Source organism: Pinus tabuliformis, chromosome 9, assembly GCF_031772625.1.
Source record: "Pinus tabuliformis cultivar Carrire ecotype Pingquan chromosome 9, CPIR1, whole genome shotgun sequence".
In the NCBI taxonomy this organism is placed as follows: domain Eukaryota; kingdom Viridiplantae; phylum Streptophyta; class Pinopsida; order Pinales; family Pinaceae; genus Pinus; species Pinus tabuliformis.
In genome coordinates, this window is record NC_142307.1 from 246,474,495 (window position 1) to 246,490,622 (window position 16,128).

Here is a 16,128-nt window from a genome sequence, read left to right on the forward strand (position 1 = left end):
AATTTTGTGCTTCTCATGATCAAGAAAAATAATGATATTGATTATGAATCTTTTGAAGGTTGTGATGAAAAATTGAAATCTGATTTGTTTGATGTGGTAAGCAAGCATGGCGAGATGTTTCAGGAATCAAAGGGGTTACCTCCCAAGAGGGGAATTCAGCATGAGATACAACTGCAGCAGGATGTTCCACTTCCAAACATTGGCATGTATTGCATGTCAATTATCGAGAGCATGGAAGTCAAGAATCAAATTCAAGAACTATTGAACAAAGGTATCATATGCCCATCTACTTCGCCATGTGGTTCGCCCATTGTTATGGTGCCAAAGAAGGATGGGACTTGGTGCATGTGTGTGGATTTTAGTGCACTGAACAAAATCACGATAAGGAATCGTTATCCACTCCCAAGAATTGATTATTTTCTTAATCAGTTTAGGTATGCAAAGTATTTCACTAAGTTAGATTTACGAAGTGGTTATCATCAAGTTAGAATAGCTTAAAAGGACATTTGGAAAACCGCATTTAAAACTACAAAAGGATTGTTTGAGTGGCTTGTTATGCCTTTCGGTCTTACAAATGCTCTAGCTACTTTCATGAGAGTTATGAATGATGTATTGAGACCATTTCTAGATGAATTTGTCATAGTGTACGTAGATGATATACTCATATTCAAAAAATCCAGAGATGAACATGTCATTCGTGTAAACAAAGTACTTGATGTCTTGAGAAATGAACAGATGTTTTTAAAGATGTCGAAGTGTGAAATTGGCAAGACTTCTTTACTGTATTTGGGACATATTGTTGGAGGAGGTGAGCTAAATATAGACCCCTCTAATGTTGAGTTCATCATGAATTGGCCCAAGCCCAATACAGTTAATGAGGTAAGAAGTGTTTTAGGGGCAGCACAATATTGGAGAAAGTTTATTGCTATTTTTCTTCCATTGCAGCTCCATCACATGCGTTGACAAGTGTCAAGAAAGTCTTCCATTGGGGAAATGTACAACATAAATCATTTGATTCTTTGAAGAAAAATATCAGTCCAACACTGTATTAGCTCTTCTGGATCTTAGACAGCAATTCGAGATTCAAACGGATGCTAGCGATTATGCCATGGGAGCAGTTCTTATGCAGCATGGTAAGCCCATCTCATTTCATTCTGAAATTTTTAATGGATTTGTAACTAACTATACCACTTATGACAAAGAACTTTACGCATAGGTACAAAGTGTTAAGAAATGGCATCACTATTTGATGGGAAAGGAGACCATTATCCATACCGACCATCAACCATTGTAGTACTTACAGTCACAATCAAAGTTGCAGCAGTCACGACATTTCAGATGGATGGGTTTTCTACAACAATTTCATTTGCTTATCAGGTATAAAAAAGGAATCTACAATAAGGTCGTTGATATAATCAAGCATAATTCATCTATTATAATCAAGCATAATTTTGTTTTGCATGAAAGTTACATTGAACAATATGCAAATGATAATGACTTTCAAGATGTGTATGCAAGCTTGAGTCAAGGAAACCAAATTGAAGAGTTGGATTATCATGTACATAACAGTTTGTTGTATCATTTGGGCAAGTTGTGTATTCCATAGGGAGAAAAAAATAGTATCATAAGGGAGGTGCACACTTCACTGATTATTGGACACTTTGGTGTAGGCAAGACAATAACAAATCTCCAAAGGTATTTCTATTGGCCACACATGTTTAAAAATGTTTCTTGTTCATAAGAGGATGTTCTTTGTGTGCAACTAGTAAGCCTAATAATAGGAAACTTGGATTATACACTCCACTTCCAGTACCTTCACGTCCATGGGAGAGTATCTCAATGGATTTTGTAGGAGGTCTTCCATTGTCAAGGAAAGGTCATGATTACTTGTATGTAGTTGTAGACAGGTTCAGCAAAATGTGCATATTAACACCATGTAAAAAGAAAATTACAATTGAACAAATAGCTCATCTTTTCTTCCAAACCATTTGGGTTCATTTTGGTCTTCCTACTTCTATTGTAATTGATCGAGATTCTCGATTTGTTGGAAATTTTTGGTCAAATTTGTGGGAATTGATGGACACAAAGTTGAAAAAGAGTACAACCTTTCATCCGCAAATAGAGAGACAAACGGAGGTGGTCAATAGAACAGGCATTCATCTTCTTAGAGGATATTGTAGCAAACATCCCAAGTTGTGGGATGAATAGTTTCATTACATACAACATGCATACAACAAAGCAAAGCATTCTTTTTTATATACCTAGGGGGATAATATGGGGTACAAAGGGAGGTACCCAAGGTAATAATGTAATAATGGGATGGGCCATAGTAATAAATAAGGTGGTTAACCCATATCATGTAAAGGACCACAAGTAGTTAGTAATATTGTAATGGGCCCATGGTATTAGTTCGATGGTATGAGGGAACCATGGTAATGACCCATGGTATTGTATGTATGAGGCCTATATAGAGGCTAGAGACTCCACATGGAGAGATGTCAAAGAATATTGTATGAATAGGCATATGGCTTGTGGAGTGTTCTCCTTCCTAATGTATGGTGTTTCCCTACTTTAAGGGTTTTGATCAATAAATAAGAATTTCTATCTACTTATATCTTATTATTTCTTGGGTTTATTTCTATTCTCGTATATTTTCTGGGTTATATCTATAACAAGTGGTATCGGAGCACTTTCTTGGGCAAAAGTGGAGAATTTTTTTTTGTAGGAATTTTTTGGGTCGGCGAGTTTGCAGATCAGATCTGTACGTTTTGGGACAAAATATACAAAATATAATTGCAGATTTGAATATTTTGTGAAAAAATACCCGATTTCAAAAAAAAAAAATCGGCCGAATCGGAGTCCGGATGAAGGAGATATCGTTAATCTAAAAATCAGTGGTGTTGTAGACATTTTTTTCAGGGCAGCGAGTTTACAGCGTAGATCTCTATGTTTTGGAGAAAAATATACAAATATAATTGAAGATCTGGACTCTTTGTGAAAAAATACCCGATTTCAAAAAAACAATCAGCCGAATCGGAGTCCGGATGAGGGAGATATCGTTGATCTAAAAACCAGTGGTGTTGCAGACAATTTTTTGGGGCAGCGAGTTTGCAACACAGATCTGGGCATCCTAGTGCAAAATATGTAGAATCTAATTGCAGATTTGGATTCTTTGTGAAAAAATGCCCGATTTCAAAAAAAAAAAATCAGACGAATTGGAGCCTGAATGATGGAGATATCGTTGATTTAAAATCACCTATTTTTCACCAATTTTTTGTGACGGCGAGACAGTTGCAGTGTGGATCAGCAATTCTAGTGTCTAGATCGGGATTTCTATCACATGAGCAGATGAAGAATGGTTGTTCCATTTCCAAAAACATTTCATAATAGGGATTCCGAGCAATATTGACTAAACTGTGACAATTTCAAATTTTCGCCAAAATTTTGTTGTGATGGTGAGCCTAGATCAGAATTTGAGGGACTTGTATAAATTTGATGGCTCTCATCCAGCCAAATGGCTAGCACAAATGGAGAAATATTTCAAATTGAATTACATCTATGATGATGTGACTCAGCTAAGTGTGGGAAAAATGTACTTGGACCATGAAAGATGGCAATGGTGGTAGTGTCATCAATAATGCCATCCAAGGACAACTACTTGGCAGATGTTCGTAAAAGCTATTTGTGACCACTTTGACCATAAATCTAAGCTCACACAGATATATTTTATTTTTACAGGAAATAAGGAAGCCAAGAAACCTAAAGGGTTATTTTCTGTTGGTATCTCCTTATTGCAGGTTCATGGATTGATTCAGAAGGAGAAGATTATTGTTTCTAGAAATCCTAGTTGCAAGCATAATTTTATCAATATTAATTTGGCAAAAAAATTGCAAGTTCCAGCAAAACACATTGAAAACACACAGGTTGATGATGAGGATGTTCTAGTTTATAAGGATTTGAAGTTTTCTATGGATAAGTATGTGTTGCATGGTGATTTTTATACTTAAGATATGGATAACATGGATGTTGTTTTGGGATACCCTTGGATGGAATCAGTGGGTACTATCAATATTAATGTGTAGAAGGAATTCCTGAAGATTTGGTATAAAAAGAAGAAAATTACATTATAGGATATTTCCATTAATAAACAGGTAGAGTCCAAGGAGGCTAAAGCAAAAGATGTCCCAGGGACTGACATATCAGATAATGAGCTAGTGATGATCGACAATCAAGCACAAACAGAGGCTGAAGCAGAAAAGGTTACAGGCGCTGATACATCAGATGAGGGCTCAATGGTTGAAGTAATATTGGAAGATAAGACACCACAGCAGAAACCACAGCAGGCACCACAACATGCACCAGATCATAGTTAGGCTCCAGTAAGGGGTGAATTAGAGAAAAAGACACTGTGGGTTAAAACTTCAACATATTATCACTCCGCAAGACAACAAACAAGAAGATGGCAACCAATTAGCCACAAGGACAACAACCCCTGCATGATAGATAGAGAGGAGCGAAGATCCACCTACTACACATCAACACAGAAGAGATACTACGGTCAACTTCCATCTCAAGTGAGCGAGGCACCAACAAGATCGAGGGTTCACCTTTCTCTTGGATGGCTAGATGCACTTGCATGGTACCAGTGGACTACTCTTTTGAGAAAATCTTATTATTTGTGTTCTTCCCATGTTTCGGGGACGAAACATGCTAAGGGGGGTGGAATGTTATATACCTAGGGGGGATAATATGGGGTACAAAGGGAGGTACCCAAGGTAATAATGTAATAATGGGATGGGCCATAGTAATAAATAAGGTGGTTAACCCATATCATGTAAGGGACCACAAGTAGTTAGTAATAATGTAATGGGCCCATGGTATTAGTTCGATGGTATGAGGGAACCATGGTAATGACCCATGGTATTGTATGTATGAGGCCTATATAGAGGCCAAAGACTCCACATGGAGATGTCAAGGAATATTGTATGAACAGACATATGGCTTGTGGAGTGTTCTCTTTCCTTAAGGAGTGAATGTATGGTGTTGTTAAGAGTTTGATATTAATAAGAGAAGCATTTTCTATCTATTCAGGTCTTGTTATTCTTGTGTTTATTTATATTTATCATATATCCTAGGTTAGATCCATAACATTCTTCCACAAACACATCGACATTGAGGCATGTTATGGGTACTTTCCAATATCACCATTGGACTTCATCTTTGAGAAATATGTCGCCATTGATGGTCAAAGTGACATCAATAAGGCAAGGAAGTTCATAGAGAAAATTCAATTGATACATCATACAATGCAGGAAAATCTTGAGAAAAGTCAAAGCAGCTACAAAGCAAGGCATGACAAACACCGGATTGATCACAAATTTCAAGTTGGAGATGAAGGATAGTTATATATTAGCAAAGAGAGAATTCAAGGGGAAGGTAAAAGGCTTAAGCCAGTCCACTATGGTCCTTTTAAAATACTGGAAAAGATTGGTAACAATGCATTTAATCTTGATTTTCCTCCTTATATGAAAATATACTTTGTTGTTAATGTTGAGAATTTGACATTGTTTGAGCCTCCTTTGATTGATTATCAAGGAGAGCATGTTAAGCTTCCATCAATAGAGGATTTCTTGCCACAATATCTTGATGAACTTCAGCAGGATCTCATACTTAATAGAAGAACTAGGACTTCGAAAAGATGGGATGTCAAATACCTTAGAGTGGGACTCAAGGGACAAAGCCTTCTAAAGCCAAATGGTTACAGATCGATAAGGTGAGGGAGATGTACCCTCACTTGCTGAATGATTGATGGTATCTTTTGGGGTCCAAAAGGGTTCTAGTGGAGAGGAATGCTCAAGTGCTCAGCATTTAGCTCAAAAATAATAGTTCTTAGAATGGCTCGAAACCTAAAAGACCATGTCCATCTTGGAAAAATGATCCTAACGCAACTTGTTTCACTAAAAACCGATTTCATATGAGTAAGTTATTGAGTTCTATTCACTTTGTTAAACAGGCGAAATTTGCAAAAAAAAAAAGCACAGGTGTTATAGACATTTTTGTGCCTTACAGCTCTAAGCATGAAATGTCCATAAACCAAGGGCTCCTAAGTCCCTAAAAGTGTTGTTCTAACTCCTAAAGGAACAAAGTCAACAAATTACAGCTTCTCCCAGAAGTTCTCCACCAGAAATTGCTCAGAATAAGTCAAAACAGGATCATTTCAGCTGCTCCACTAGCCAAGTGCGTTGCATAGCACCTAAGTCCACTAGCTAGGCACCTTGCAACGCACCTAAATGCACTACCAAGGTGCGTTGAGCGGGAAATGACAAGTGGCAGTGTCATTCCACGAGGTGGAGAGACAATGGAAGCTTCCAGAATCTTGGTTGGTGTGGAGCCTGATTATCTTCTATATTCAAAGGTATCGCCACATAGGACCCTAGTTCGACATGAGGGCGGCAACGCCCCCGAAGCTAAAAACAACTATAAAATTGCCTTGTAAAATTATAGTAATTTCTAGTCAATCTGGGCCGTTCATTAGGCGGATGATCTGACGGTAGAACTTATGTTTAGTTTAGGGTTTTTTGCCCTAGAAGGCAACCCCTCTCTTTTTATGAGGGTATTGTATTTGAGGCTGTGAGATAGATGTGTATTCTGTGATCGAGAAACATAGAGGTGAGACTGTGAGAGAAAACAGAGGATATTACAGTAGATTTGTTGTAGGTTGTGTCTCTTCATTTTGCTGGATAATAAAAAGGAAGGACTGGCTGTTCGGGGTGGACGTAGCCCAAACTGGGTGAACCACGTATATATGTGTCTCTCTTGTTTTGTGTGTTTTATGTGTTTACATTTCTACAATAATTTATGTGTTCCATTGCTCCGTAATATATAATTTTCTAACAACTGGTATCAGAGCCGAAGGTCTATTTGGCTGATAAACTCGCAGGAAAGAAGGGTTCCTGGTTCGAGTGGGAGCAATGGCGGAAGATGGTAAGTTTAGGGTCGAGAAATTTAACGGCCAAAACTTCTCGCTGTGGAAGATGCAGATGGAAGATTATCTGTATCAGAAAGATCTATACCTACCATTGGGCGGAAAAACAAAGATGTCGACGGGTATGAAAGACGAAGAATGGAACCTTCTCGATAGAAAGGCACTCGGAACAATACGGTTGTGCCTTGCTGCGTCGGTCGCCTTCAACATTTCGAAGGAAACCACGACAGAGGGTTTGATGCAGACGTTGTCGAAACTATATGAAAAACCCTCGGCCTCAAACAAGGTATTTCTTATGAAACGGTTATTTAATATGAATATGTCGGAAGGTGGATCTGTTGCAAACCATTTAAATGATTTTAATACGGTTACAAGTCATTTAAGTTCTGTAGGGGTAAACTTTGATGATGAAGTTAAAGCTCTATTATTCTTGTGCTCATTACCAGAAAGTTGGAATGGTTTGGTAATGGCCATTAGTAACTCCATTTTTGGATCTAGTACTTTAAAGTTTGATGATGTTGTCGGTGCTATCCTTAGCGAGGAAATGCGACGGAAAAGCTCCGGTGAGAAATCGGGAAATCCTTTGAGTGCAGTGTCTAGAGGAAGAAAAATGGAAAGAGGAAAGAGCTCAGGATATCGCAGTAAATCAAGGAAAGGCAGATCCAAGTCCAGATTGGGGATAGTGTGCTGGAAATGTGGAAAGAAAGGACACTTAAAGAAAGACTGTAGATCTTGGAAGGGAAAAGAAGGAGATACACAACAAGAAAACAATCATGAAGCAAATGTGACAGGTGAGGTGTTACAAGATGCTTTGATTCTCTTTCGAAAATATTACTGATTCCTAGGTGGTAGATTCAGGGGCTTCATTCCATGCCACACCTGATAAAAAATACTTTCATGACTATGTTCAAAGAGATTTTGGACAAGTTCGTCTAGGTGATGATAAACCCTGTAAAATCGTTGGAATGGGTAAGGTTCTTGTAAAACATCAGAATGGAAACCAATGGCTATTAAAGGAGGTAAGGCATGTTCCAGATCTAAAGAAAAATCTGATTTCAACAGGGCAGTTAGGCAGTGAAGGTTGTGTGACAACTTTCACAGATAAAGCTTGGGAGGTCACTAAAGGAGCCCTGGTAATAGAAAAAGGCGAAAAGGTTGGTACATTGTATTTATGCAATGGTATTTCTAACTCTGTTAATGCTTTAACTTCCAGAGGAGCAGATGCAGCATTATGGCATCATAGGCTCGGACACATGAGTGAAAAGGGGATAAAGATTCTTCACTCAAGGAATTTGTTGCCGGGTTTGAAGAATGTTGATTTGGACTTCTGTGAGAACTGCATTTATGGAAAACAGAAGAGAGTCAGATTTCTCAGAGTTGGGAAAGAAAAGAAGAACGAAAAATTAGAGCTTGTGCATACAGACATATGGGGACCTGCTCAGGTATCATCTCTCGATGGCTCTCGTTATTATGTTACTTTTATTGATGATGCAACTAGAAAAACTTGGATTTATTGTATTAAGAATAAATCTGATGTATTTGATACTTTCAAGAAATGGAAAGCTTTGGTTGAGAATGAGACAGGAAAGAAATTGAAGTGTCTTAGATCAGACAATGGAGGTGAATATTGCAGCAAAGATTTTGATAGGTACTGTTCAGAGCATGGAATTCGCAGAGAGAAGACAGTTCCAAGAACACCACAAGAAAATGGTGTGTCAGAAAGGATGAACAGAACAATCATGGAGCGTGCAAGGTGCATGAGATTGCATGCAGGATTGGCTTTACAGTTTTGGGCAGATGCTGTAGATACTGTTGTTTATCTAATAATCAGAGGGCCTTCAAGTTCCTTGGATGGTGGTGTTTCAAAGGAAGCATGGATAGGTAAAAAGGTAAACTACTCTATTTTAAAGCCTTTTGGTTGTGAGGCCTTTGCCCATATTGATAAAGAAAATAGAACAAAGCTTGAGGCTAAGTCAAAGAAATGTACCTTTATTGGATATGGTGTTAATGATTTTGGTTATCGCTTATATGATTACAAAAATCAGAAAATCATTAGGAGTAGAGATGTAATATTCAATGAAAAGGTATTGTATAAGAATCAGTTGCAGGAAAAGAAACATGAAAAGGAAAACAAGGAATACGCAGTTCTTGATGAAATCACTGAAAAAGTAAAGGTGCCTGAAAATAATAATAATCAACAACCACCACAACAGCAACAGGCACCCCAAACACCTGAAAGTGGTGTTAGAAGATCTACCAGGATAGGTAGACCCCTGAACGATACTCTCCTTCATTATATTATTTATTGTTGACTGATTCCGGTGAACCCGAATGTTATGAAGAAGCAATGCAGGTTGAAAGCAGGAAGAAGTGGGAGGTAGCCATGGAAGAAGAGATGGACTCCTTAATGCATAACCAGACTTGGGATTTAGTCAGGTTGCCTATAGGAAAAACTGCCTCCGAAACCCCCCGCCAGGGGGGGGCTCCCAAAGGTCGCAGCCGCCCCCCCTGGACCCCCCCTGCAGCGAATATTTTACGGGCGGCATTGCCGCCCTCATTTCAAACCGGGGTCCTATGTGGTGATGCCTTTGAATACAGAAGATAATCAGGCTCCACACCCAACAAATCTTCTCCAATGACACTTGCCTCACTGAATTTGACCAAGGATGAGTAAGAGGCTTTCAGTCTCCAAGTGGAAGCAAGAACTGACAGAGAGAAGCCACTAATCAAATCATGAGCTGACTCATCCTCCTTGCATACATCTATATATGGATCCCTCATCCCAGAGATCCGAAGGCTGGAATTTTGCACATTGTAAGGAATTGTTGTTGGTTTTGAGATACATATCAGAGAATTGGGTGATCTATGCTTTGTTGGGGGTGAAGAAGGGACTTCTTTGCTGGGAGGTTGATGCTGGGTCAGGAATCATCGGTTGTAACTCCTCCTGGATCTTCTTGAATATCAATAAAACTATTTGAGTTTCTTCTCCATGCTTGTGTTTCATTGATGCTTGTTACATTTGTATGGTTAACTTAAATCTGATCCTAAGTTGTTTATGAATATAAACCCATGTTTTTGTATAGTTTCCTTCTTCTGTGATCTTACAGGTACTTGGTGAAGCTGGGAAAGTAAGGGAGTAGGTAGCTGGAAGCTGTCAAAGAAGAGAGAGATTGGATCGAAGGACTAGCGCAAGACACGGGTTGGTTCATCCTATTCCTCTTTGTTTATAGTTCATAAAGAAGAATACAAAAGTAGTTTTCTCTGTTTGTTTCTAAGGTAGCTGTCACACCTTAGTGGGATAGAGTAGTTCTAAATAGACACTTTTCCCGATAACAAAATGGCGACTCCACTGGGGATCGTGTCTAGTTAGTTTGTTTGTGTTTCTCTTGTTGTTTGTTTCATAAACTTAGAAGTAGCAATCAAACTGCATTTGCCATTAACAAATTCAAAGTAGACATCTGCTGCTTCAATCCATTCACTGGATCTGTTTATGATTTGAATAGCTGATTCATAAACTAACTGATTGCCCTTGTGATAGCTCTTAGACCCCCCCTAGATCTACCTCTGATTGTGCATTACTGATTGCTTTTACTCGGCCAAAAACCAAAGATTAAACTGCAAACCGTGACCCAGAACCCGGATAGAATTCTCGTTTCTGCCCCAGCGCAGGCTCTATGAAGAGGTTCTGCATTTCAACGCACTTCCCGAGAGGGCTACCTGCGCTGCAATGCAGTTTCTCTGTGTAACAGGTGCGCTGATCAGCCTAGCCTTGTGCAGCTGAGGTTCTTTGCTTCATTCTTTCCAGTTTTGTCTCTGATTTTTGCAGCCTGTGATCAGTATTTGACTGTTTCAAACCCCTTTTCCTTACTGATATTCCGCCTCAGTTGTACAAAAGAACTGTAGATGTTTTTATGTGTTTGTTGAGTCGTTTACAGTTTTCCATTGCAAAAGTAGAATAGTCGTACTGTCGTCCTTTGATTTAGATCTGTCGCAAGTGTCGACTTTGATCATAGGAGAAAGTTTATTTGTTGTTGATAGTTGATTATGCTTTTACTTTTGCCTTTGGTTTGAATTTGTGACTTTCTAGTGTCGAAACGAGTATTTATTTCAAAATCATAAAGTGTCGTAATCATCTCTACCTTTTGATTTCGAAAAGAAGCTTGTTTATGTTTGTCGCTTGAAAGCAAATTCAGATTTGTACATCAACTTTCTTTTTAGGCATCAATATTAAGAAAGTGAAAAACAAATACATGCATGTGCATTTGCATATTGACAGTCTGTTTGGCTTGATTTAGGAAAAGTGCATTTACAGTGTGCTCTTTGCTCTTTGCGAAAAGATTGTGTCTTTCTTTTCCCCTAGTAGCTAGGATTTTCATTGCTGAAAAGAGATAAAAGTTTGTTTATCATCTTTAGATTGCATTTTAGGAATTAAATCTACATCTCGTGGTGAACCCAAAAGGAAAACTTCATAAGAAAGATCAACTTAAAATAAATTCAATGAACCTAACAACGCTTTGGAACTTAACGCACAACATTTAGAGGTCTAGGCTAGAGACGTATTCTGGCATCGTAAAGCGTGGTAACTATTGTCCTCACTGATGGTTGGGTGATTCCTCCACTTTGAGACGATAAGTGCCAGTACAGACTTGTGCTCCCACGTACCATCGAGTATATATTGGGAGACCCCTATAGGCTTAAATCCTTTATCCATAGGAAGCCGTGTCGGCCGCCCTACTGATCGCAATGCACCGAACACAGCATTCGGGAAGATTGACTGCCGTACCGTAAAAAGTATTATGCAGTTTTGCGATTGGTTTGGTACTCCCTCTACCTAGACCTCCAGAGCAGTCCCTTTCGTTCCTTTTCAGACTCCTTAACGGAAAAGGTCCATCTGAGCACTTGTCACTTCAGGCTCATTAAAAATCGAAGGAGACTAGAGTCATCTTTTGTTTTTTCTCGACTCTTAAAAACTGAAAAAACAAGTTGTGTCAAAGCGTGTTAAAATTTATTTTAAATGGAATATTCATACCCTTTTCCTACGTTGATCTTGGGTTGAGAAAATGGATCCTACCAACCAAGGAATTCCCTTTGGTGGAAATCCTAGTCCCTTCTCCTCTTGGGGAGATGTTGGTGCACCCCATATGGCCACATTGTCGCTTCCAGGACTGACAATTGGCTTGCCAGTATGGCTCTTCTCAACCAATGTCGTTCAGAACACCACCATTCCCGAACAATCGAATCAGCAATTAGACGAGTCCAGAGTTGCCCACCAGCCTTCTACTTCCTCTAATTCTTCCTCTCCTCCTTCCTCTTCGCTTGATGGAACTGGTAAAGCTAAAAGCCATGTTCCTAAGGAGAAGAAGGAAAATAAGAAGAAAGAGAAGAAGAAGAAGGAGCCAAAGGCGAATGGGGGAAAACGAGTGTCGTCTAACGAAAATCCACACACTGCACCGACCAGGCCTAAATCTCCATGTGTCATTTGCAAAGGAGACCACTTTCACAGAGATTGTCCTTTCATCCCCCGGATACTAAGGGACTGGTCTCCTCGTTTGCACAACCCGGTGTCGTCAACCTCTGGTGATCATGTTGAAAGAACACCATCAACTAGTGAAAGTGAAGCCCCAGGACAAAAAGGGAAAGCTAGATTTCCTTGTAAACTGTGCGAAGGCAATCACGCTGTCCACCATTGTCCCTTCTTAGACGAAGCTAAAAGAGTTTTGGATGATCTTCGGATTTCACTGTTACGACTTCCTCCTGGATATAAAAAACTCTTGCCGAGTCCGTCACTAGTTGAGAATCCAGCTGGCCCGCTCAAGTGGTCAGCTGAAGCACCTATCATTGAAGATAAACCAACTGAATCCATACTAGACGAAAGTCAAAGGGTCGAGGCGGAAGTTGACCCAGTCTTGCCTTCAGAGGTTTCGTCTTCAGATGATACAGTCACTAAAGAGAACAAGGATGACACCGTCCAAATTCTCTTCATAAACACAGACTCCGACGAACATGGGGGCAATCTACCCATTCCTTTACTGCAGGAAGGAAGTTCGTCAGAGCCATACCCGGCCATCTATTTGGTCCCACCTCCAAGCAACCTAGTTGTCTCCTTCAACTGGAATCAACTAGGCAGACCCCGCCTACCAGCAAGCATACCATTCCGAATTATCGCTCAAATATATAGAATGGTTATGGTTGGTACCATCATAAATGAGGGGGCTTCTGTGAGTATCCTTTCTTCAACTGCTTGGAAAGCGCTTGGTTCGCCATCGCTTTTGCCTGAGATGAGAAATCTGACAGGCTTTGATAAAGGAACCAGTCGACCTTTAGGGATCCTTCCCGATGTGCCCATAAGATTCAGAAGGAAGATAGTTCGCATGAACGTAATGGTAGTTCAAGGACCCTTGGATTATAACCTACTCCTTGGACGAGACTATATTTATTGCATGGGAGCGATTGTCTCCTCACTCTTTAGAGTAATGTGTTTTCCGCACGAAGGAAGAGTGGTCAAGCTCGTGGACCAGCTTTCATTTCCCGGATCACGCATAGCAAATAGTCATATACCATCCCTAAATGGTCTTTTCACGCAAGAAATGTCTCAATTTCCAGTCCGTCCTCCCGATGAGCGTGAGTAATTCGGAGGGATATGACTGAAACCCAGGGGGCATGCATCCTAGTCTGCTTCGGCAGGAAAACTTCGGGTATAGGGTAGGTTTCCGCGGGAGAATATGACTAGTCTGTACCCCGTCCGTGATTGGAAGAGGGGTTATTCTAGAATAAGATTCTCTTGTCAAAGTTATGTGAGTTGGCGGGCATCGTCGCTCACCTTTGTTTATCTCAGTAGACATCGCCGAAGAAGTGTTTTGTTTGTTGTGTGAATAGAACAATCTTTGGGTAACCTGTAAGAGGTAGGCCTCTCTCGGTAAAACAAATGTTTTGGCGGAAATGAAGTAGAGGTAACTTTGAAGCTCTGTTTTATACCTGGGGGCATGCAAACCTTTTGGAGTGCAAGCGATGGGCGGCTATTTATTTTTAAAAATTTTAGGACCTCTAACCCTTTAAACTTGTAGGATTAGTCATCACCTGACTTGCATAAAGAAAAGATGTGGGGAAAAAATCTAAAAATTGCCATTTTTATATGAGACATTCTTATCATATGACTGGATTAATCGAGCACTTTTTACCGCGAGGTTCAAGCTCGTTAAAAAATAAACCCGAACCGAGCAAATGTTTCCACCCGCATTTAAGCTCATTAAAAAATGAACTATCCCCTGGTAAATAACCACCGTGAATGTAGCATTTCAGCCATTAAAGCCTTGGTCGTGTTTGCACCGTCACCTCCACTTTTCCATTGGCCGATCATTCACCTCCATTTGTTTGTTTACCCATTTTGAGGAACAGCTGCGAAGAGTGATTTCACTAGCCATCCTTGTGACACTGCCGTGATTGGAAAATTCCAAACCTTACCTGGAATCAGTTGCTACCCATTTTATCACTCGTTCCTCAAAAGAGGAGTCTTCTTTAAGCTCTTTTCAACTGACTCGTAAAATATGAAAATATTGCCGAGTCCTTGGCCTTCCAGCTTGTTAAAGGGACAGAAAGTGCTATCCCTCCTCTAGATTTTAATCTTTTTTGACCTGAGGGATTATTGCACAAAAAGATCGAGCGCTTGTTTTGTTCGGCTCGTTAAAACAATCGAAAATTCATCCCTTCTGTATTGTTTTATACTTTTTCGGACTTAAGGGATTAGATGACGAAAAAGGAATTTTGGAGTTACCTTTATGTACCTTTTCAGACTCTCTAAAAATTAAAAGGATCGAGTTATCTTTGTTGTTAGACTCGTTAAAAAGATTAATAGCAACAAACTTGTCTTTAGACGAGAACGAGTTTCACTATCACTAGGCTCATTAAAACATAGCGATGGGTTTGCCCGAAGGGAAAATTATAGAACAAGCATATGTTATCCTCCTCAAGCTTGACAAAAATAAAGAGGTACTAGTTAGCAATGACTGGGGAAAAATTGGGAAGAAAACTCAAAGAATCTTTATTGGTGGCAAGTCGCTCTTGAACATGACACTTCCACTCCGTGCCCGAGTCGAGTTGGGTCGTTTCATTCACTGGTCACATCACCATGGTCTCGCCATACCATCCACATTTGGGGCTAATGCTACCAATCCATCACATAAGTGTCGCCGACATGTTCAAGAGAAGTCATCCAGAAAGACCACCTGTGTCCCGCCCACTACCATACATTATACTCCATTCTTTCATGACCGCCACCCTGAACCATATATCATCAGATCATTTTCACCTCCATCAAAATCATTTGCTTCGTTCCGTGTCATTGATGTGGGATTCATTAAGGCCCTCCTATGACGGATCACTTCTTGTCGACATCAGCTCATTATCCAAGAAGTTGATCTAGGAACACCCCATTCAGTACTTTGAAGTTTGCATGCCTCAATGGCAAGTTTCTCACTTCCGGCGACAGGTTTACATCAATGACCTTCGACCGAAAGATTTTGCGTGGTGTTCGACGCCAAGTCCTTTATTCACACCACGTGAATTTTACTGCAGTACCTTGAGGGTCATTATCATTATCGGTGATTCCTCTCGCGCTTGTTAACAGTTTACATCATTGGCTGGTAATCAAGCGATGTCTTTCCATGTTCGAATTCAAAACATTTCTCACATGGATTGACTTGTACTTCAAGTGAAGATCGGACGAGATTGAAGACCCCGGATCTAGTTTCATCCATCCGGGCTGCGATATATATTCAGGAAAATAAAGACATTGAAATGTACAGCATTGCAGCACAGATAATCATCCTACCAAAAGGATTATGGCTCTATCAGAATCATCAGTCTACCATCAGACGATTGTCTGTCCTATGTACATGAAAATGAATTTATAAAGCTGAGCATGGGAATGCTCGCCTTAGCTAGATCATGAAAACAATATGAAGATAATGTATTGTATTGTATCTTATTACAGGTCTCCTCCCAACATTGAAAGAACTTCGGATCCTCCTAATAAAGCATTTCACCCGATAAACGGCCTCATACTTTAGGGGGCAACTGTTATATACATTTTTGTGCCTTACAGCTCTAAGCATGAAATGTCCATAAACCAAGGGCTCCTAAGTCCC